Below are 22,629 nucleotides of genomic sequence, written 5' to 3' on the forward strand. Positions count from 1 at the left end.
CTTAACTCACCATTATAATCTTTAATATTCGCGCTCAATGCCAATCGATAACAGATTTGTACTAACACCGTGTGTAAATGCCTCAATCTAATTTCAAGATTATGTCCCTTTGTTGTGGACTCCCCCCACCAGAGATGGAGACCTCAGTAAATTCATCTATCATTTTAAGGAATGCATTGCTGCTGGAGTCTGAGGCAAATAAAATTGTATATTTTAAAGGAAGTGCAGAAAACGATGTGAACCAGCAACAGCTCAAGGGCTCAAAGACTGTGCACATTACAATGTGCAGCATAGCAGACTGCATCAGCCAAATGGCCAGGACAATGGCGATGGGCTAAATGGCACCCCTCTGTGCTTTTAAAGAGTCTTTAGTTCAACAGCTTATTAGAAAGAGACAGGAATGAGCTAGGAAGACAGAACAACATTAATTAATAACCTATTAGATTAATACCTTCACAATTACAAATCAAATGTACACAATGTCTGGTACTGAAATCAGAAGATAAATCATAACCATCAGGGCCCTACACACACTTGGGACATGCGGGTCAGTGTCAAAGGTCATGCATTGGTGGTGGTGGAGGGGAGGGCGGCTTGGTCCTTTGATCAAAGTACCACACCCACCAGGGTCTCACAACTGAATGGCTGAGACAGACTCTGAGTCAGTCCCTTTAAATGGAGCAGTAAAATAAATTATTAATATTACTCTTCAGCTTCACCTTTGATCTAGCCCACAAGATGAATCAATAGCTCACAGTATGTTCCAGAGGATCACTGCCATTAATCTGAGCATGCCTAGCTCAGGGCAGGTGGAACGGACTGAGCGGGCTGCTACTTCTATTCACAATGTAGCCACAAAAAAACACCAGCTGGAATTCACAGCTGATCGCTGGCCATCTGAACTGTGTCCTACCAAAGGAAGGAGCAGGAAACATCAGCAGTCCTTCATCCGGAAGCTCACTGAAGATGCTACCTAGTATCGTGACGAAACGTTTGAAAATGAACCTTACAGCTCAGCGAGCAAACCTGCATCTACATATTGCATCCTCCGACAGTGCGGCGTTCCCTCAGCACTGACCCGCTGATAATGGGCGTTCCCTCAGCACTGATTAATATCTGGAATTTATTGCTAAGGCAGATGAACAGGTTATCATTTGAACTGATGTTAGGATCCTTGAGGCAAAAAGGCCTGGGAATCAGTTGAAGAGGTGATAGGGTGCACCAAATCAACATGGATCAAGAACATTCTCAATGGACCAATTGCATGGTTCAACTCTCTTCTTAATCACAATTGGTTTCAGAGTTTTTCTGGGTTGCTGTTTCATTGAGTGTGATATGAGTGAGGTGAATGAGTGACAAATGCAATCTAATGTGGATAAATATGAAGTTATCCACTTTGAGAGCAAATACAGGAAGTCAAGACTATTACCCGATTGCCGATAGATTGAGGGGTCTTATAGACCATAGCAAATCCCCTTAAAATATGTTAAGGAGATAGCCCAGACCCTAACCTTTATTTGATTTAAAGGCAAGTATAAGAAGCTGTGTTCCAGCTGTAATTCAATTGGTCATGCTACTTGGCTTTAAGCAAAGCACACTTTATTCTTAGACCCAGTTAAAATACAAACAAAAAAGAATTGATGTAACTTTTAGACAATATTGGAAAACTTCACAGAATAATAGATTATTTAACTACTAAACATCAACTGTGCTGATACAGTAACATCCCATAAGTACATCCTTGACAAAGGGAAATTCAATAAAATAGTTTGTCTTATATGATACTTCACCCGTCCCAGAGTAAAGAACACCAAGAGGAAATCCTGGCCAAGACACAACTCCAACTTTTTGCTGTGGCTGAAAGAGATGTAGCAGCTTTCACAACCAACTTCAAACCCCAACTACTGAAATCTGTGGGATCCTGACTCCACCCAGTCATGCTGCTTCTGTTGTTCTAACTTCAAAAAATAAAACCGTCAATATGGAAGGATTTTTTTGAAAAACCTTAGGCCTTACTCTAAAAGTTTTCTACTTTTTTTATATATATATATATAAAGCATTGAAATGTTCACTACCACAGTTCATTACAATCCATTTCACCTCCCAAACACCTCAGTCTTCCTTGTTCAAAGTTGTGACAACGCGATTGCAATTACATTCTCTCATCCTGCCACGTGTATAATTTTCAATTTAAATGGTTGTAACAATAAATGCCATCTAAACATTCTATTCTTATCTTTAAACTTCTCCAAAACCTTCAAGGGGCTATGATCAGTATTTACAATTGTCTCAGACACATTACTAGCAACATAAATGTTTAAATGTTGCAGTGTCAATACCAAACTCAAAGTCTCTTTCTCAATTGTGGAATATTTCTGCTGATGAATATTCAACGTTCTGGAAAATACCCAGTAGATCTTTCTACATTCTTGTCAGCTTCTTGCAAGAATATAGCGCCAACACCCACATCCGTGCATAGATAGCCACTTTGAAATGCTTTGGGTAATTAGGTGTGGCTAACTCTGGGTCAGTGGTTAAACAGCTTTCAGGCTGTCAAATGCCTTCTGACAGTCTGCAGCCCACTGAAACATTTTGCATTTCTTTAACAAGTCAGTCAGTGGAGCAACCACATTGCTGATATTTGGTATGAACCTCCGATAAAAACCATTCAGTCCCAGAAATTGTAGTATTTCCCTCTTCAATCGGAAATTCCCCAATAACCTTTGTTTTCGCATCCTGTGGGGCCATTTGGCCACGTCCAAAGATATGGCCTAGGAATATGATTTGGTTTTTGTGACCTCATGTTTAGCCAGGTTTATCACCAAACCTGCCTTCTGAAGGCAATCGAACAATTCTGATAGATGCTCCATGTGTGACCAAAAATCATCTGATCGTCTATGTACACCCACACACAATTGGGTAATACCAAAATGATTTTATTAGTTCATATTTGAAAAGTAGCAAGTGCATTTTTCATACCAAATGGTATGAGTTTAAATCGGGAAAGTCATAAAAGCCAAAATTTCCTTTGCTCTCTTGGATAAAAGGTACCAGCCATTATCCTTTAAATACAGCTTTGAAATATAAGTTACTTGTCCCACCTTCTCAATATAGATTAGATTAGATTAGATTCTCTGCAGTGGGGACACAGGCCCTTCGGCCAAACAAGTCCACACCGACCCTCCGAAGAGTGACCCACCCAGACCCATTTCCCTCTGACTAATGCACCTAACACTATGGACAATTTAGCATGGCCAATTCACCTAACCTGCACATCTTTGGACTGTGGGAGGAAACTGGAGCACCTGGAGGAAATCCACGCAGATCCAGGGAGAATGTGCAAACTCCACACAGTCACCCGAGGTTGGAATCGAATCTAGGACCCTGGTGCTGTGAGGCAGCGGCGCTAACCACTGAGCCACCATGCCGTCCATGGTTTTCCAGCTGTGGAAAAGGATAAAAATCAGATTTTGTCACTGCATTGACTTTGCAGTAACAGATAAATAGGCATTGGGTATCATCGGGGTTTTGGTACTATTAGTATGGGTGAGCTCTATTCCCTGAAACTCACTGATTATATTGTCTTTGAACATGCTTTCAATTGATTTTTGAACCAATGCTAATTTTAGAGGGTTAAGTCTAAGGATGTTACTTAACATGATCAGCATTTCCTGTATCTACATCATGTGCAATAATGTTATTACTTCCCAGCTTATTCGCACACATCTCTCCACATGATTGGAATAACTTTCTCACATCTTTTCAATTTTCCTTAAAGCTCAATTTGAGAGTTTTCTTATTATCCAATTTAGTTTGTTAAACAGGGTTGAGAGTATCAAGTTCCTCAGAGTGACAACTACCAACAATCTGTCCTCGACTTCCTGCGTAAATGCAACAGTCAAGGAAGCACAACAACGTTTCTTCGTCCTCAAGTGGCTTAGGAAATACGGCATGTCCATAAGGACCCTCATTAACATTTACAGATGCTCTACAGAAAGCATTCTATCCGGATACATAACGCCTTGGTGTGGCAACTGCTCTGCTCAGGACCAGAAACTACAGAGAGTTGCGTGCATAGCCCAGACCATCACAGATGCTAACCTTCCATCCATTGAGGAGCAAGTGAGGACTGCAGATGCTGGAGATCCGAGCTGAAAATGTGTTGCTGGAAAAGCGCAGCAGGTCAGGCAGCATCCAAGGAGCAGGAGAATCGACGTTTCTGGCTTCCTGAAGAAGGGCTCATGCCCGAAACGTCGATTCTCCTGCTCCTTGGATGCTGCCTGACCTGCTGCGCTTTTCCAGCAACACATTTTCAGTTTCCATCCATTGACTCCGCCTACACTTGTTGCCATGGAAAGGCAGCCACCATCATCAAAACCTTTCCCACCCCGTAATGCTCTCTTCCAGTTGGCAGAAGATGTATAATATTTGAGAAGATTTGTAGCTCAGGTTGTCGATGAGCTGGTTGTCTTGCTCGCTGAGCTGTTAAGTTTGTTTGCAGACGTTTCATCACCGTACTAGGTATGATCATCAGTGTACCTCCGGTGAAGTGTTGGTGTTCTGTCCCACTTGTATTCGTGGGTGTTGATCTGCTAGGTTTGGTGGTGTCAGTGTGTTGCTGGTTAAAGCACAGCAGGTCAGGCAGCATCCAAGGAGCAGGAAATTCGACGTTTCGGGCCAGAGCCGTTCATCAGGAATGATGAAGGGCTCCGGCCCAAAACGTCGAATTTCCTGTTCCTTGGATGCTGCCTGACCTGCTGTGCTTTAACCAGCAACACATTTTCAGCTCTGATCTCCAACATCTGCAGACCTCACTTTTTACTTGGTGGTGTCATTTCCAGTTTTGTTGCTGGTTCTGTTTCTCAGTAATTGGTGTATGAGATCTAAATCCATGAGCTTGTTAATGGAGTTCCGGGTTGAGTGCCAGGCTTCCAGAACTCCCAGTGCACATCTGTGTTTGGTTTGTCCTAGGATGGATACGTTGTCTCAGTCGAATTGGTATCCTTCAATCTGGATCAGTGGTGCTGGAAGAGCACAGCAGTTTGCTGCTCGTTGGATGCTGCATGAACTGCTGTGCTCTTCCAGCACCACTGATCCAGAATCTGGTTTCCAGCATCTGCAGTCATTGCTTTCACCTGGTATTCTTCATTGTCCATGTGTATGGACACAAGTGAAGATACAGAAGATTGAACACATGCACCTACAGATTCAAGAACAGCTTCTTCCCCGCTGTTATTAGACTGCATAATGGACCTGTCTAATTTCAAATCTAATGTTGATCGTGCTTCCTGCACCTCCTGTGCAGCTGTAACCCTGTGTGCCTCACTCTGTCTTAGATCTGTATGTCCTGGTTTGCTCTGATCTGCCTGGACTGCTTGCCAAACAAAACTTTCCACTATACTTAGATACACATGACAACAATAAATCAAAAAACAAATTGCTGGAAAAACTCAGCAGATCTGGCACTAGCTACGGTGAGATATCAGAGTTGAGTGACCCTTCCTCAGAAACTTGGCTTTTTAATTTGAGGAATATCAAATTCAAATTTATCTGAACTTGGTTCTTCCCTCTCTGTTGTAACCAGTAACACGTTCTCCTCTTGCTTGCCTTCCCGATCAAAATACCATTTGAGCACATTTGCAGGATACACTCAGATTTCTTTCTATCTGGCATTCCTGTTGGTAAGGGAGGATATTCAGTCCCTTGCGCGGGGGGACCTAGAGTCAGGGGATGTAGAGTCAGTGTGGATAGAGCTGCGAAATACTAAAGGTAAAAAGATCCTCTTGGGAGTCATCTACAGGTCCCCACACAGTACTCAGGATGTCGGATGTAAGTTGAATCAGGAGCTGAAATTAGCCTGTGGTAAAGATGTTACTACAGTTGTTATGGGAGATTTTAACATGCAGGTAGACTGGGAGAATCAGGATGGTATTGGACCTCAAGAAAGAGACTTTGTGGAGTGCCTCAGAGGTGGATTCTTAGAGCAGCTGGTGCTGGAGCCGACCAGGGAGAAGGCAATTCTGGATCTGGTATTGTGAAATGAACCAGATTTGGTCAGAGACCTCGAAGTGAAGGAGCCATTGGGAAGTAGTGACCATAATACAATAAGCTTCAATCTGCAATTTGAGAGGGAGAGGGTACAGTCAGAAGTGACAGCACTTCTTTTGAATAAAGGGAACTATGGAGCTATGAGGGAGGAGCTGGCCAAAGTTCAATGGTGCAATACCTTAGCAGGGATGACCATGGTGGAACAATGGCGGATATTTCTGTGTATAATGCAGAAGTTGCAGCATTAGTTCATTTCTAAAAGGAAGAAAGATCCCAGGAGGAGGCATGGGCGGCGGTGGCTGACGAGGGAAGTTAAGAAACATATAAAGTTCAAAGAGAAAAAGTATAACATAGCAAGGATAAGTGGGAAAACAGAGGACTGGGAAGCTTTTAAAGAATAACAGAGGATTACTAAGAAGGAAACACGCAGAGGAAAAATGAGGTACGAAGGTAAACTGGCCAAAAATATAAAGGAGGATAGTAAAAGCTTTTTTAAGTATGTGCAAGGCAAAAAAATGGTTAGGATTAAAATTGGGCCCTTGAAGACAGAAACAAGGGAAAATATTACAGGGAACAAAGAAATGGCAGAAGAATTAAATGGGTACTTCAGATCTGTGTTCACTGGGGAAGACACAAGCAATCTCCCTGAGGTAACAGTGACTGAAGGACCTGAACTGAAGGGAATTTATATTTGCCAGGAATTGGTGTTGGAGAGACTGTTAGGTCTGAAGGTTGATAAGTCCCCGGGTCCTGATGGTCTACATCCCAGGGTACTGAAGGAGGTGGCTCGGGAAATCTTGGATGCGCTGGTGATTATTTTCCAGAGTTTGATAGATTCGGGATCGGTTCCTGAGGATTGGAGGGTGGCTAATGTTATACCACGTTTTAAGAAAGGTGGGAGAGAGAAAGCAGGAAATTATAGACCAGTTAGTCTAACTTCAGTGGTGGGAAAGATGCTGGAGTCTATTATAAAGGATGAGATTACGGCACATCTGGATAGTAGTAACAGGATAGGACAGAGTCAGCATGGATTTATGAAGGGGAAATCGTGCTTGACTAATTTTCTTGAATTTTTTGAGGATGTAACTCTGAAGATGGACGAGGGAGATCCAGTAGATGTAGTGTACCTGGACTTTCAGAAAGTTTTTGATAAAGTCGCACATAGGAGGTTATGAGTAAACTTAGTATGGTATTGGGGGCAAAGTACGAGACTGGATTGAAAATTGGTTGGCTGATAGGAAACAAAGGGTAGTGATAAACGGCTCCATTTCGGAATGGCAGACAGTGACCAGTGGGGTACCGCAGAGATCCGTGCTGGGACCGCAGCTTTTTACAATATAATGTTAATGATATTGAAGATGGTATCAGCAATAACATTAGCAAATTTGCTGATGACACAAAGCTGGGTGGCAGGGTGAAATGTGATGAGGATGTTAGGAGATTATAGGGTGACCTGGACAAGTTAGGTGAGTGGGCAGATGCATGGCAAATGCAGTTTAATGTGGATAAATGTATGGTTATCCACTTTGGTGGCAAGAACAGGAAGGCAGATTACTACCTCAATGGAATTAATTTAGGTAAAAGGGCAGTACAGAGAGGTCTGGGTGTCCTTGTACACCAGTCAATGAAGGCAAGCATGCAGGTACAGCAGGTAGTGAAGAAGGCTAATAGCATGCTGGCCTTCGTAACAAGAGGAATTGAGTATAGAAGCAAAGAGGTTCTTTTGCAGCTACAGGGCCCTGGTGAGACCACACCTGGAGTGCTGTGTGCAGTTCTGGTCTCCAAATTTGAGGAAAGACATTCTGGCTATTGAGGGAGTGCAGAGTAGGTTCACAAGGTCAATTCCTGGAATGGAGGGATTACCTTACACTGAAAGACTGAAGTGACTGGGCTTGTATACCCTTGAGTTTAGAAGACTGAGAGGGGATCTGATTGAGACATATAAGATTATGAAAGGATTGGACACTCTGGCAGCAGGAAACATGTTTCCGCTAATGGGTGAGTGCAGAACCAGAGGACACAGCTTAAAAATACGGGGTAGACCATTTAGGACAGAGATGAGGAGAAACTTCTTCACCCAGAGAGTGGTGGCTGTGTGGAATGCTCTGCCCCAGAGGGCAGTGGAGGCCCAGTCTCTGGATTCATTTCAGAAAGAGTTGGATAGAGCTCTCAAAGATAGTGGAATCAAGGGTTATGGAGATAAGGCAGAAAGCAGATACTGATTAGGAATGATCAGCCATGACAACATTGAATGGCAGTGCAGGCTCGAAGGGCTGAATGGCCTATTCCTGCACCTATTGTCTATTATCAAGTAATTCACCTCACTCAATTTTCTTTCTATTCCTGATGAAGGGCTTTTGCCCGAAACGTCGATGTTCCTGCTCCTCGGATGCTGCCTGAACAGCTGTGCTTTTCTAGCACCACTCTAATCTAGATTCTTGTTTCCAGCATGTGCAGTCATTGTTTTTACCTAAGGCCCACTAAACGTTGCCTTTAAAAGATCGGCTACCACTGCAGTAACACTTTATCTCCTCCAGTGAAACTACAAATTTTATTTCTTGTTGCTTCCTGTTTCTTCATATGCTGTGCTATTTTCAAATGCTGTCTAGCCAACTCACCCACTCTATTAAACCATTCCCTAAAATTTGACGCAGTCCAAACATGTGGTCTCTGACCTCTGACTTACCAAGTTTTCCTTAATTAATTTCAGTGGTCCACTCATCTCATTTCTATAATGCACCAATAATATAACTTGATGAACTTCTGCCCATTTCTCGCCTGCCTGAATATGTAATAGTTTCACTCTCCTCCTCAAGAATTCAGTTTTACAATAGTAACATCATGGGATACACTCAAATTCTTCCTCTGTGAATGGTTTTTGCTACAATTGCTTTTATTTTTTCAACTTGTTGTAATTCAACTAACCTCTCTTACTAAAAATATCCACTTTGTCCTCCACCTTCTTGTTTTTTTTTCTCAAGTATTTGACCAACATTGTTTCTCAATTTTGAACTTAGCTTCCTCATCTTTATTTTTTAATTTCTCCTCCTGTTTCAACCGGGTGGCATTATGAACTTGTTATCACAGAGTCAGGAAAAAGCCCAGGATATATTTCCTGTAACATCTCATTTGCCTGATTTCCACATGCATCATTCTCACCTGTGATTCAGCTATCTTATTCCCGAGAATATACTGTATCTCTGGAACAAAGAATTTCTCAATTACTCCTATCACCATTTTTCACTGGACTCTCCAATCTCGCCTGAAAAAAATGGAACACTATTCTTCTCACTATAGATTTCACATATTCCCACCTTTTCTGGCAATACTTCTTCCCAAATACAGGAGAAAGTGAGGACTGCAGATGCTGGATATCAGAGTTGAAGAAGGGCTCATGCCCGAAACGTCGATTCTCCTGCTCCTTGGATGCTGCCTAACCTGCTGCGCTTTTCCAGCAACACATTTTCAGCTTCTTCCCAAAAAATACCTGCACATCTCTCATCTTGCTCCTGTATCCTGTAATTTTAATTTCCTTACCTCCTATTCCTGGTACACAGGTAATCCTTGCCCACACAGGTAAACTCCTTAAAGTAATCTGGTACTTATTTACCAAGCCCTGACCAATCTGTACATTCTTCTGCAGTTCTTTAGCCTCCTTTATTGCTTCAATAAACCCCACTGGTTTATCCTGTTTTCCTGTATCTGTCTTCCCTGTGCTTTTTCTAACCCACCAACACTGTGACTTCATGTGTCCTACTTTATTGCAGCGAAAACATCCAAGCTTTTTTCCTTCTCTTTCCCCCTCTCAGGTCTCCTTTCTACCCTGGGGTAAACTATCTTTACTATCTTCAATGAGATCTCCTTTTCCCTTACCAACAGAGGATTTCTCTTCTCCCCTGTTTCTATCCCTCACAGATTGAAATTAATGTTGAAAACCAAACTTTGATTTATGAACCAACTCAATCACCAGCTATTCCCACCGCTAATCTTGCCATTTTAACTCCAAGCTCTTCCATGAGTTCTCACTATTTCAGGAAGTGAATTTTTGAATTCCTCCAAAATAACAGTCTAAGAGCGTCATAAGACTGATCAACTTTCAATGCCCTTATGCACCTATCAAAGTTACTTCGTTTGATGCTTTCAAACTCCCCCTATGTTTGACCAGGTTCCCTCCTTAGATTCTGACAATGTTGTCTTGAGCTTCTGGCACTGGCTCATATCCATTTATGATGGCATTTTTCACCTCATTTCACACCTCAGGTACCTTCGCTGATAGTGATGCAAATACCTCAAGTATCTACCAATTTTTAAACAATCAACATTACCCACACGATCAACAATACCCACATGCCCTCATCACTACTCCTACTTTCTATCTCTCTCAGTTGCAAGAATGATGTTTTCTATAACGGGTTCATAGACTAAGGATAAGGGGTAAACCAGGAAGGACTGAGAGGAGGAGAAATATTTTCACCCAGAGAGTGATGAACAGGAGGTATTCTCTGCCACAAAAAACAGTCAAAGTCAAAACCTTGTATGATTTTGAGGAGGAGTTGGATCTAGCACTTAGAGTTAAAGTAATCAAAAGATAAGGAGAAAATGGGAAAAGGCCATTGAGTTGTATGATCATATGGAATGGCAGTGCAGGCTGGAAAGGCCGAATAGCCCATTCCCGCTCCTATTTTCCATGTTTGTATATTAAGGGAAATGTGGGAACCTTTCAGTTTGGACTTGGCCCTCCAGCCAGACCGCAGGGGTTAAAACTTGACCAACATCTCAGCATGGACCACCAGTCTTGCCAAAAAGATAGCAGCCTGATACAGAACAGGAACAGAGTAATCTTAGAGATAAGCACTTGCTATTTATAACACCCTTACAGATTATGAACAGCCTTGATCCAACCTCGGCCTTTTAATAGCAATGTGAGAACTGCAATTGAGGTGATTGCACTAGCTTCCTTAGAGACAGGAGGTCTGATGCAGTTTGTGGAATCTTGAGATGTGCAAAACAGCTGCCACAATTTTGAACAACTTTGAACAGTTTCCTCCACTTCAACAGTGATTACAGTTCAATGGCTTCAATACTGACACTCAGTGCTGACCCTCCGACAGCACGGTGCTCCCTCAGCGCTGGCCCTCCGATAGGGCGGCACTACCCCAGCACTAACCTCTGACAGGGTGGCACTCCCTCAGCACTGACCCTCTGAACAGTGTGGTGCTCCCTCAGCACCGACCCTCTGACAATGTGGTGCTCCCTCAGTGTTGGCCCTCCAACAGCGTGGCATTCCCTCAGTGCTGACCCCCTGACAACGCAACGCTGGCTTAGCGCTGACTTGTCATAGTTCAGTACTCCCTAGTAGATTTTTAAGTTTGTCATCTTTAAAATTCTATCTCACTATTCCAGTTTGGAGGGGTCTGCCCTTTGGGTGAAATAATAATATGATGCTGCATTTTATGAGCAAAAATGTAAATGTAGATCCACTTCCCTTCAGAAGGTATTTTTCCTGCCGATAACAAGCAGATTCTGGGTTTATAGTGAGGTTGTGAGAGAGGGATGTGTTATGTAGAAGTCACACACAGAGACAGTGCAACTTGGAAGCCACCTGATGTATTTCAAATCTGCAACATAAATGCCAAGCCAGAGAGAAGCCCAGAACGGAGGATAATCCCCCACCTCTCTTTCTATTCTGAGAGTCAGAGATATAATCAGTTTATGTCAATGCGTCTGCTCGTTGCTTTGATACTCAGGAGCATCATCTTGCCGCTGCTCTTATTTGCAGCAGTTACTCATTATCATTTTATTGGATCCCTGAGTTCACACTAATCCTAAATTACGTAGATTTGGATTTGGTCTTTTCAGGAGGGAAGAGTCATTCTGAAAACAGGAACATGGGAAGATTTGCTATGACCTTATCACAGAGCACTACTCTAATCCAGAATCTGGTTTCCAGCATCTGCAGTCATTGTTGTTACCAAAGGAACTTGGAACAAGCGTAGGCCATTCAGCCCCTCAAGCTTCACACAAAACATTCACGGCTGATCATCCATCTCAACATCATTTTCCCATAACCCTCAATGTTATTAGTAACTAGAAATCTATCAGTTTCTGGCTTGAACAAACTTAATGACTGAGCTCTCATCACTCTCTGGAAGAGATTTCCAAACATTCATCACCTTGAGTGAAGGCATTCCTCCACATCTCAGTCCTCAATGGCTTGCCTTTTATTCTGAGACTGTGTCCCCTGGTTCTGGGTGTCCCAGGTAGAGGTAATACCCTTCCTACATCCACCCTGTATATCCTTTAAGAACCTTCTACGTTTTTATGAGATCCCATCTCTATCTTTTATATTCCAGAGAATACAAGCCTAATTTTCCAAAGCTCTGCTCAAAGGACAGCCCCAGCAATCCAGGGGTCAGGCTGGTTAACTCTGCTGCATTCCTTTTACGGCAACACCATCTGTGCTTAAGGCATGTGACCAGAGCTGCTTACAGTACTCCAGGTGGAGTCTCAATTATTCTGTACAAATGGAGCAAGACTGCTTTCCTCCTACACTCAAATCTTGTTGTGCTGAACACCAAAATGCTATCCGCTCCCTAAACTGTCTGCTGCATCTGTATGCTTGCTTTCAATAATTGATAAACATGTATATTTCTCAACCTATTTAGAAATGTTATTACACATCTCTGGACTCCTGGGTCAATGGTGGAGCCATTTCTACAGTCTCACAAGAACGCTCGAATGAACATGGACACCGAAGGCCATTTGCAAATGAACACTTCCCACCTGCCAACATTGAAGAAATATTCTGCATCTTTGTTCTGAGTACACCTATCCACATTATATCCCACGTGCCAGGTTCTAACGCACTCAGCCCAGCCTGTCTAAATCCCTGTAACCCCTTCACAGCTTTCATTCTCACCAAGTTTTTGGTTATTTGTAAATTTGTAAATCAGTAAATCATACAATTGGTCCCACCTCCAAATAATTAAGATCATAAAGCTTAGGAGAAGAAATAAGTCATTCAGTTCATTGAATCTGCTGCCTCTCCATTAATGGGGAGAGAATGGCCTAGTAGCATTATCACTAGACTGAAGACCCAGGTCTTGTCCACACATGACTCCAAACCAACAGCAATGGGGTGGACTCTGAACTCCCCGCTGGGCTATTCAGGACGTGTAATAAATGCTGGTCTAGCATGATTGAATAAAAACATTCACAGATCACGGCTCATCTGATAATCTTCAAATCCACTCTGCTGTTCTTGCCTCAAAACTCTGATTCCCTTACTCACGAGGAGGGTCTATCTCAGTCTTGACATACTCAATGACCCAACCTCAACAGCCCTTTGCAGTAAAGGATTCCACAGATTCACTCCCCTCAAAGAAGAAAATTCTTCATTTGTGTTTAAATATGCAACCCTTTATTCGGAGGCTTCAGCCCTCGACTCTGTTACAAGGGGAAGGTAACTCTCAGCATCGGTGCTGAAAAGCCCCTCCAAGAATCTTGTCTGTGTCAATAAGGCCACCTCTCATTCTTCTACATTCCAATGAGTACAGGCCCAACATATTCGATCTCACCTCAAAAGACAGCCCTTCAACACCAGTATATTTGTCCTTAGGCAGGGAGACCAAAATTGTTCATAAATAGGGCCTTGCATATTCTTATTCATATCCTCCATTCCCTTTGAAATAAAAAAATCCATTCGCCTTCCCTATTATCCATTGAATTTGGATGCTAGCTTTTATGATCGATGTATAAAACCTCCCAAATCCACCTGTTCTGTTGTTTTCTACATTCAGGGGTAACACACTAACACAGTGGTTCTCACTGCTGTCTCTCAGTGCCAGTGATCTGGGCTCAACTCCAGCCTCGGGTGGCTGACTGTGTGGAGTTGGCAATATTCTCCCCGTGTCTGTGGGGTTTTCTACAATGTGTACGTGTCCTCCCACAGACCAAAGATGTGCGGGTTATAGGTGGATTCACCACGCTAAATACAGAGAGAGGGTCGTGTGCTGGGTCTGTGTAGATGCTCTTCAGAAGTCAATGCTGCTCTTTGTTTCAGATTTTCAGCATCCGCAGTTCTTTTTTAAAATGAAGCACTGAAAACCCAGAATTAATTCTTGGGACATGCTGCCATAGACCCTAGGGACAGCAACAGAGCAGATTCTACAAGGGTCAACCCCATTGGACAAGGTCAGAAGTCACATGACACCTGGTTAAGATCCTTCACTTGATGAAGGAGCAGTGCTCCAAAAACTTGTGATTTCAAATAAACCTGCTGAATATAACCTGCTATCATGTGACTTCTAATGTTGTCCACCCCAATCCAACACCAGCACCTCCATATCATGAATCTCATTGGAGGCATATCTAACCCTAGACCAGACAAAGATGGCCTGTTTCCCTTCCTAAAAAGGAGTTATGAACCATTGGGTTTTTGCAACAAACCAAAAGTTTCATTTCCTTTTTTACTGGCTTCACATTTCCAATTAAAACCAAAACTCAAAGTGCCACATTGGGATAGAATTTACATTCCCTGGATTATTGTTCCAATGACATCACCATTGTGGCACTGGATCTTCAAACATGGACAACAGCAGGCTGTTGCCCAATATGGCCACATATCCGGTCTTGCAACATGCAGGAAGTTCCTGTCCTTAAAGCTGTTGAAACACAGTTTTAAAAAAATTGCGGTGGGCAAGATCAGGACAAGGAGTATTGATTATCTACGGAGTTTCAGAAGAAAGGTCACTGGACCCGAAACATTCACTCTGCTTTCTCTCCAAGGTGCTGCCAGACCAGCTGAGCATTATTTAAATTCATCCAGGGACATCGGTATTGCCGACATGATTAGCAATTATTGCCCCCCTCCCTGGTTTGCACTGAGAAAGTGATGATTAATGGGTTGCCTTCTCAAAGCCCTCCAGATCACTTCTCCTCTGCAGAACAGTCACATTGGATTTGAAATATGAACTGTTTCTCTCTCCACAAATGCTGCCAGACCTGCTGAGTTTCTCCAGCATTCTGTGTTTTCAGATCTCCACTACTTGCTGTGCTCCTGTTGCCCTGTTACCCACCTAGTCCTTTGTGAATTGAAACATTATTTTGCTGCTTCTGGGATCTTGTTGTGCCCAAATGGCTGCAATGTCCTATGTGGTCAAAGACCGCACTTTGCATGTTGGAGTATTTGGGAAATGAGAAAAAAACAGATAGAAATGCAAGTCGACTTTGCCTTTAACCAGCCATCAGTCAGCATGCTTTTAGTATTCTGACAGTGGCTGCAGACTAGTTTGCATTCTGCTCACATTCCAAAACGCTGCTCAATCTTCCCAGTTCAACAAGGAAAGGTTTATTTTTGCCACTTCAGTGAGTCGCTCATCAGTATTCCTGTGTGTGTTTTTTTTAATCCTGATTAAAATGTAGCCCCTTACACAGACAGGGACTCTGCTTAACTCAATATTACCTTCTGTTCACCGTAACGATCCCCCCTCCCTATCTCTTTCTCTCCCATCATCATGCAATCAGGCATCGAAATGAACAAACATGGCGAAGATCAAGGTTGGCAGGTACCTCTGGAGGGTTCTCTCATTGATCCCAAGTAGCCCCGTCCAACTAAACATTCCTCCAGAATAAAAGCTCATGCTGTACTGTACTGTGTGACCAACACAGGCTTCAACTGTCAGAAAACTCTTTCTAATTTTCAATTTTTTAAAAATTTAACCTATTTTCCTAATCAACCTGTTCAGAGATGTTATTACATATCTCTGGAGCAGGTGGGACTTTTTAACCCATGCCTCCTGGTTCAGGGGTAAGGACACTACCACTGAACCACAACAGGGAAGCTTTTCTCTAATAGCTCACATTCAGCTGTCAGGAGCGCTGATCTCAGGGTTGAGGGAGAGAGAATGCCAATCAGGGATATACAGCACTGAAACAGACCCTTTGGTCCAACTCGTCCATTCGGACTAGATAGCCTAATCTAATCTAGTCCCATTTGCCAGCACTTGGCTCATATCCGAACCCTCCCTATCCATATACCTATCCAGGTGCCTTTTAAATGCTGGTAAGTCATCACCCTATGTAGAATAAAAGTAACCCAGTGAACTGCAGTCATTGTAGACAGGACTGGCGCTCTGCTTTGATATCACTCTCTACAACATCATGATCATTTGGATGAACCGCCAGGGACAGCATGGAGTTGCTTTCTGGCCAGCAAGAGCCTGCCGGGGTGGGGTGGGGGGGATCCCTGTTCCTGTCAGTCTAGATTTTGAGAGTCTAAAAGGCTCAGTTGCAGATAAACAATCCATCCAGCTGTGGAGAAGATTGAAGTGTTGATGCTTTGGGAGGTGTGGCCAACCGACTCTGGAGAAGTGACAGCTTAGTTTGCCACAAGATCACAGTCAATCCTATTGGAGGCACATTTAACCCGAGACCAGATAGAGATGGTTGGTTTCCTTTCCTTAAAAGGAGTTATGAACCATTGGGTTTTTGCAACAATCCAACATTTCGTTTTCATTTTTACTGGCTTTATGTTCCTAATTGCGACCAAACTCTCAAAGTGCTACACACAGAATTGACTCTCAGGAATATTATTCCAGTAACACAGGCACTGTGCCACTGTCCTGACAAACATGGACAACACCAGGCTATTGTTCAACATGGCCACATATCCACTTTGATTACATACAGGAAGTTCCTGTCCTTGTAGCTGTTTAAAACACAGATAGAAACTTGGGGAAAAAAAGAAGTCATGGTGAGCAAGTTCAGGATAAAGATAATTATTTAACTAGAGAGTTTGTGTTTTATGAATAGATGCAGAGTACAAAAGTAAGGAAATTGTACTAAACCTTTACAACACACTGGTAAAACCTCTGCTGGAGGAGAGTGTTCAATTCCAGTCACTACTCTTTCAGGAGAATGTGAAAGCCTTGAAGAGATTTACTTGGATGCTGTCAGGGTGAGAGCCATCAGTTAGGTGGAAAGGCTTAGAATGCTCTCCCTCCAGCAGCAACTTGATTAAGGGGTTTAATAGAAGTGTTCAAACTCATGAAATGTTTTGCTAAAGTAAATAAGATAAATTGTTTTCAGTGTCAAGAGGATCAGTAACTAGAGGGCACAGTTTGAAGATCATTAGTAAATGAACCAGTGGGCGGCACATTGGTTAGCACTGTTACCTCACAGCACCAGAGACCCCAGTTCAATTCCCGCCTCAGGCAACTGCCTGTGTGGAGTTTGCACATTCTCCCCGTGTCAGCATGGGTTTGTTCTGGTTTCCTCCCACAGTCCAAAGATGTGCAGGTTAGGTGAATTGGGTTACTCTTCAGAGGGTCGGTGTGGACTTGTTGGGCTGAAGGGCCTGATTCCACACTGTAAGTAATCTAATTTTAAAAAAAAGGAGAAATTTCCATGCAGTAGGTTATGGTAAAATGGCTGCCTTGTAAGCAGATTCATCAGGAGATTTCAAAAGTTAGTTGGATAAGTATTTGAAAAGGAAAAAAATGCAAGCCTGTGGATACTGTTGGGAAATGGGGCAAATACTATAGCTCATTCATAAAGGGATGATGAGCCAAATGGTCATCTTGTGTGCTATACCACTCGATAAGAGCTTCAGACTGGAACAGGACAGGTGGTGTCTATAAAGATGGGACTGTGTTGTTCTCAATGTTCTGACTATAACTCCATCTTATCACCAGACTGAGGTCCTATCCTACTGTCACTGCTAGTGGAATCATGACGTGTAGAGTTTGGCTTGCAATACACCCAACAATGCAGCAGTGAAATGAATACTTGCGAAACATTATCTGGATATTGTCAGAAAGGGTTTTTCCTTTTTTGACTTATCCCTTTCACAATTAGTTCAATGTTCAGCTCCAAATGGAGGGAGTTAGAAGTGTTGGAGACATGTGCCTACTCCAGACCAATAGGAAAAGAGAAAACTTGCCCTGTGGAAAGGAACTTGACATAGACCAAGAGGAACAACCAATAGCAGAATGAATTGGTAATCAGCACAGTGAGGGACCTGATGAATCTCATGAATTCAGGAGAAACCTCTTTAGCCAGAAAGTGATGGAAATGTGGTATTCATTGCGATAAGGATTTGTGAGAGAATTAATGAGGGAATTGTGTCAATGCATTTCAGGGAAATCTAAATACATGAGGAAGAAATGAACAAAATTATGTACTGACAGGTGGGACTAAAATCTGGTGTATGGAGGCTTGTGAGGAGCACAGACTTCAGTATGGACCAGTTAGGCTGAAAGGCCCAAATGTGCTGTATTCTGTCCTTTATAATATGTAAGAAAATTGTCTCTGAAGTCAGCACAAGTTTGATGAAATTCAGATAATCGAATCTCAGAATCCCTACAGTGTGGAAGCCAGCCATTCAGCCCATCAAGTCCATACAGATCCTTCAGAGACCATCCACCCTGATGTACCCCTTACTGTATCCCTGTCACCCTGCATTTCCCAAGACTAATTCATCGAGCCTGCACATTCCTGGATACTAGACAATTTAGCATGGTCAAGCCATCTAACCTGCACAACCTTGGACATTTCAGAAAATTAACCACTGGCTTCAGTGTTAAACATGCTTAGTATTTCATATACTCAACTTCTAAATAACCACTACCACAGAGTCAACAATATTCAAAGCAATTAATCAAGGTAGCTGTTGAATTAACTCTTCGAGTGGTCTCCTGGTGTATCCATCCGTCCCAACTTCCTGAACAGCAGCTCACTTGAAACTTTTGCTGCTTGCACCCTAACTTACACCAAGTCCTGTTCACACATTACCCCTGTATTCAACAACACTGCCTCTTGTAGCACAATGGTATATCCCTACCTTAGAGCCAGGAGACCCAAGTTCAAGTTTCATTGGTTTCAGAGATTTCAGTTAGATTCTCTACAGTGTGAAAGCAGGCCCTTTGGCCCAACAAATCCACACTGCCCCTCCGAAGAGAAACCCACCCAAATCCATTCCCCAACCCTACATTTACTCCTGACTAACACACCTAACACTGTGGCAATTTAGCATGGCCAATTCACGTGACCGGCACATCTTTGGACTGTGGGGGGAAACCGGAGCTCCCAGAGGAAACCCATTCAGACACGGGGAGGATGTGCAAACTCCACACAGACAGGCGGGAATTGAACCCAGGACCCTGGTGCTGTGGGGCAGCAGTGCTAACCACTGAGCCACCGTGCCGCCCGGAATTGTGGAATAACTTTTCTGAATAAGTTGATAGGAGAATAGTTTTTTTAAAAAAAATCTACAATGCTGTTCCATCATGACACTTCTTAAAACTCACATTGAACCTTTAGCTTTTTTTACAGGAGTTTCTAAAATTGAGAGTTTTAATTTCAAGGTATCACCACGTGGAATACTGGAGAATCACCTATATCAATCGAGGTTACAATGCAGAATCCATTGTGAGGACTAAAACGAATGGAGATAAGCACATTAAGGAAAGAGGAATTAAAGGAGACACTGAATGTTACATGGGGACGTTGGAGAATACGCTTGTGGAGCAAAGATACAATAGGAGATTCATTCTGTTGTGATTGATGCTGACTGTCACTCTAACCACAAAACTACATTAGGGAAATACTTTCAGCCGATTAATCATAAGATGTGAAGGAATGTCTGACATTATTCCTTAGAGGGAATTAGAAGTTCCATCAGGAAAGTTTACAAATCATTGTGTGGAAATGAACAGCTTGCAGTATGACATCACTGAATCAATCTGTTGCTCCTCATATCGCAAGAAACTTGATGTACTCACGACTGAGACGCAGGCACAGGTAAATAATTCAAAATCATTCACCTGTTTCAAAATATTCATTTCAAACCATGGCTCAAGGATGTGATGTCAGTCAGTGCTAGTCACATTGACATCAAAAGAATACAGAAAAAAAATTGTGGCAATTCAGAGTAACCCAGTGTTATACAGTGACAGATGTGTCTTCACCATTACTGCATCCAGTGTCAGTGACAGACTTATCTGCCATATACTGTATCCCAGTGTTGTATCAGATCTGTCCCACCAGTACTGTACTTGCTACACATTGACAGACCTGTCCCCACCAGTACTGTCACCCAGTGTTACACAGCGACAGACTTGCCCCCACCAGTACTGTACCCCAAAGTTATACAGGGACAGACCTGTTCCACTTGGCCTGTCCTCATTGCTAGACAGCTCAAAATATTCCAAGTACAAAGGACATAACTTTGCAGCATGAGTTCTAAAATTTTGTTGATCGTTGTATTTTTTTTCTTTCCAAAGGGATAGAGTTTGGAAGTTTAATTCACTACATTGTAGCAAATCCCAATATTGCAAATTCAGCCCTTCCACAGAAACCTTCTCAGATTGTGTCAATTCTTTCCCGCAATGCGGTCTCAGTTTTACTTGGAGCAGAACCTGAGCATGTCACCTTATTGACTCGCTGTCACCTGAATCAGGTGCTTGTGTCTTTTCAATCTCTCCAAAAAGCAGAGATGGCAAGCACTTATTGAACTGTCTTGATATACTGTGCTCCTTCTCAGTGGAAGTGAACATTAAGACATCAATTACAGTTGAACTCACACACTTCAATCTTCTCTCCATGGTACAGTAAAAAAGAAAATCATGTATCCCCAAATTGGCACTATGTAATAGTTCAGGTGTAGGCATGATGGGCCAAATGGCCTCCAACTATGCCATAACAGTACTGTGAAATCATGTATTCATTTTACTTGACTTGAACAAGATAGTTTCTAACCTCTCACTTGCATTTCTAAGCTATTAGTCTCATTGACAGATCTTGAAGTTTTCTTAAAAGACAACCTGACTTAGAATTAGGGTATTCCCAAATCAGCGAGTGTGAGATTCGTACCAACTACTGAAGCAAACTAACAAATTACTTACTTGAACAGTCGTAGAGATGTATATCATGGAAACAGACCCTTCAGTGCAATCAACCATGCTGATCAGATACCCAAATCTGACCTAGCCCCATCTGCCAGCATTTGGTGCAAATCCCTCTGAATCATTCCTATTCATATACCCATCCAAATGCCTTTTAAATGTAATTTTACCAGCCTCTGGCAGGTCAATCCATACACGCACCATCATCTGCACGAAAAAGTTGCCTTTAGGCCCCTTTCAGATCTTTCCCTTCTCACCTTCAATGTATGCCTTCCAGTTTTGGATTCCTCTACCCCTGGGAAAAGGCAACTTTGGCTATTCATCCTATCCATACCCCTCATGATTTTAAATCCCTATAAAGGTCACCCTGAGGAAACATGCACAAATAGCAAACTAAGCACTGATGGCCATTTTTGGTGTTAAAAAAGGTAGAGTGAATACACTTTCCTTTAAAAGGACTAAACCATAACATAGGGAAGCAATAGCCAAAATATCCCATGACCTGACATGCCATCTAAATAATAAGGCAAGGGGCATTGACATGACACACAGTTGGTGTCACAGCACCAAGTATTAATCAACCAAGCATTCATCTAGCGATCTTCAATCCAAGGATAAAACACTTTCACAGGATCTTGAGGCTCAGTGGTACTGTATCTACTCTAGTCCAAGAGCTCTGGATTCAAGACCCACCTGCCCAAAGGTGCACTATAACACGTCCAAACAGGTTGCTTAAAATTATCAAAAACTCCTGCATGGTAAGTGAGGTAGAAAATGCCAATTCTCATCTGGGACCTTGTTTTCCAATTAACTGCAGTGTGTTGGAATGGGACTATTGAGAACATCAGTTTCTAGAAGCCACCAAATGGCCTGTGTAGGAGATGGAAAGCAGGTAGGATTAACAAATACTGCTTTCCCAATTTTGATAGGAATTACTGCAAACTGTGTGGTTCTGACACTGACAGCCCTGACAGAACCACACAGATACAGAATCAATCACAACTCTGGACGTTATCTGATTGGGAATACATGGATTCTGATAAACAAAGCTCCAGCTATGGAATTGAATACTTCCATTTTAAATTGAGTTGTTGGGAGCTCCTTGTTCACCATATTGCCAAGAATTGGGTAAAAGACCCACATCAGGATTAAAGAACTCTCTGCTAGGTTCTTGAGTTACAAATCATAGCTGACAACAGAGGACAGAAAACACAATTAATGCACAGATCTAGACAAAGAAATCAAAAACTCCCACAAATTTAAGGATTGCAACAATGCTGTAAATCAGAAGGTCAGGCCCAGTGTTAACAACGATGAAGGGTACACCTTTTCTAAGATTTTCTAGATATTCACTGTATCAACGTCTCTGGCACAAGAGATGGAGTGGACCCAAATCCTATGGTTTCGATCTAACTTCATACAACCATTGGATGAAAAAGCAAACGGCACATTTTCCCAATGTCTATAACACCTCTTCATTCCTCAAATGCTGGATTTGTTCCCGAAGCCTCACTTTTAATAAATTAATTGCAACTTTATATATTCAAGGTACTGGAAAGCTTGCTACAAGGAAAACTGGAACTTGCATGAAGAGTAAAGCTAACATTAAATAATGTAACATTTGAAAAATAATACTTGTTAGGTGACATCACAGTACAGACAGTTTGACCTTCCTTTG

General features: G+C 42.4%; 1 protein-coding gene across 2 annotated transcripts in view; it reads right to left on the bottom strand.

Moving 5' to 3' along the window:
• The window catches only part of unc119a (unc-119 homolog a (C. elegans)), a 39,298-nt gene that overhangs the window by 15,431 nt on the left and 1,238 nt on the right, over window positions 1-22,629 (bottom strand). The gene's annotated exons all lie outside the window — the stretch shown is intronic.

This window comes from Hemiscyllium ocellatum, chromosome 31 (genome assembly GCF_020745735.1).
Source record: "Hemiscyllium ocellatum isolate sHemOce1 chromosome 31, sHemOce1.pat.X.cur, whole genome shotgun sequence".
NCBI lineage: Eukaryota > Metazoa > Chordata > Chondrichthyes > Orectolobiformes > Hemiscylliidae > Hemiscyllium > Hemiscyllium ocellatum.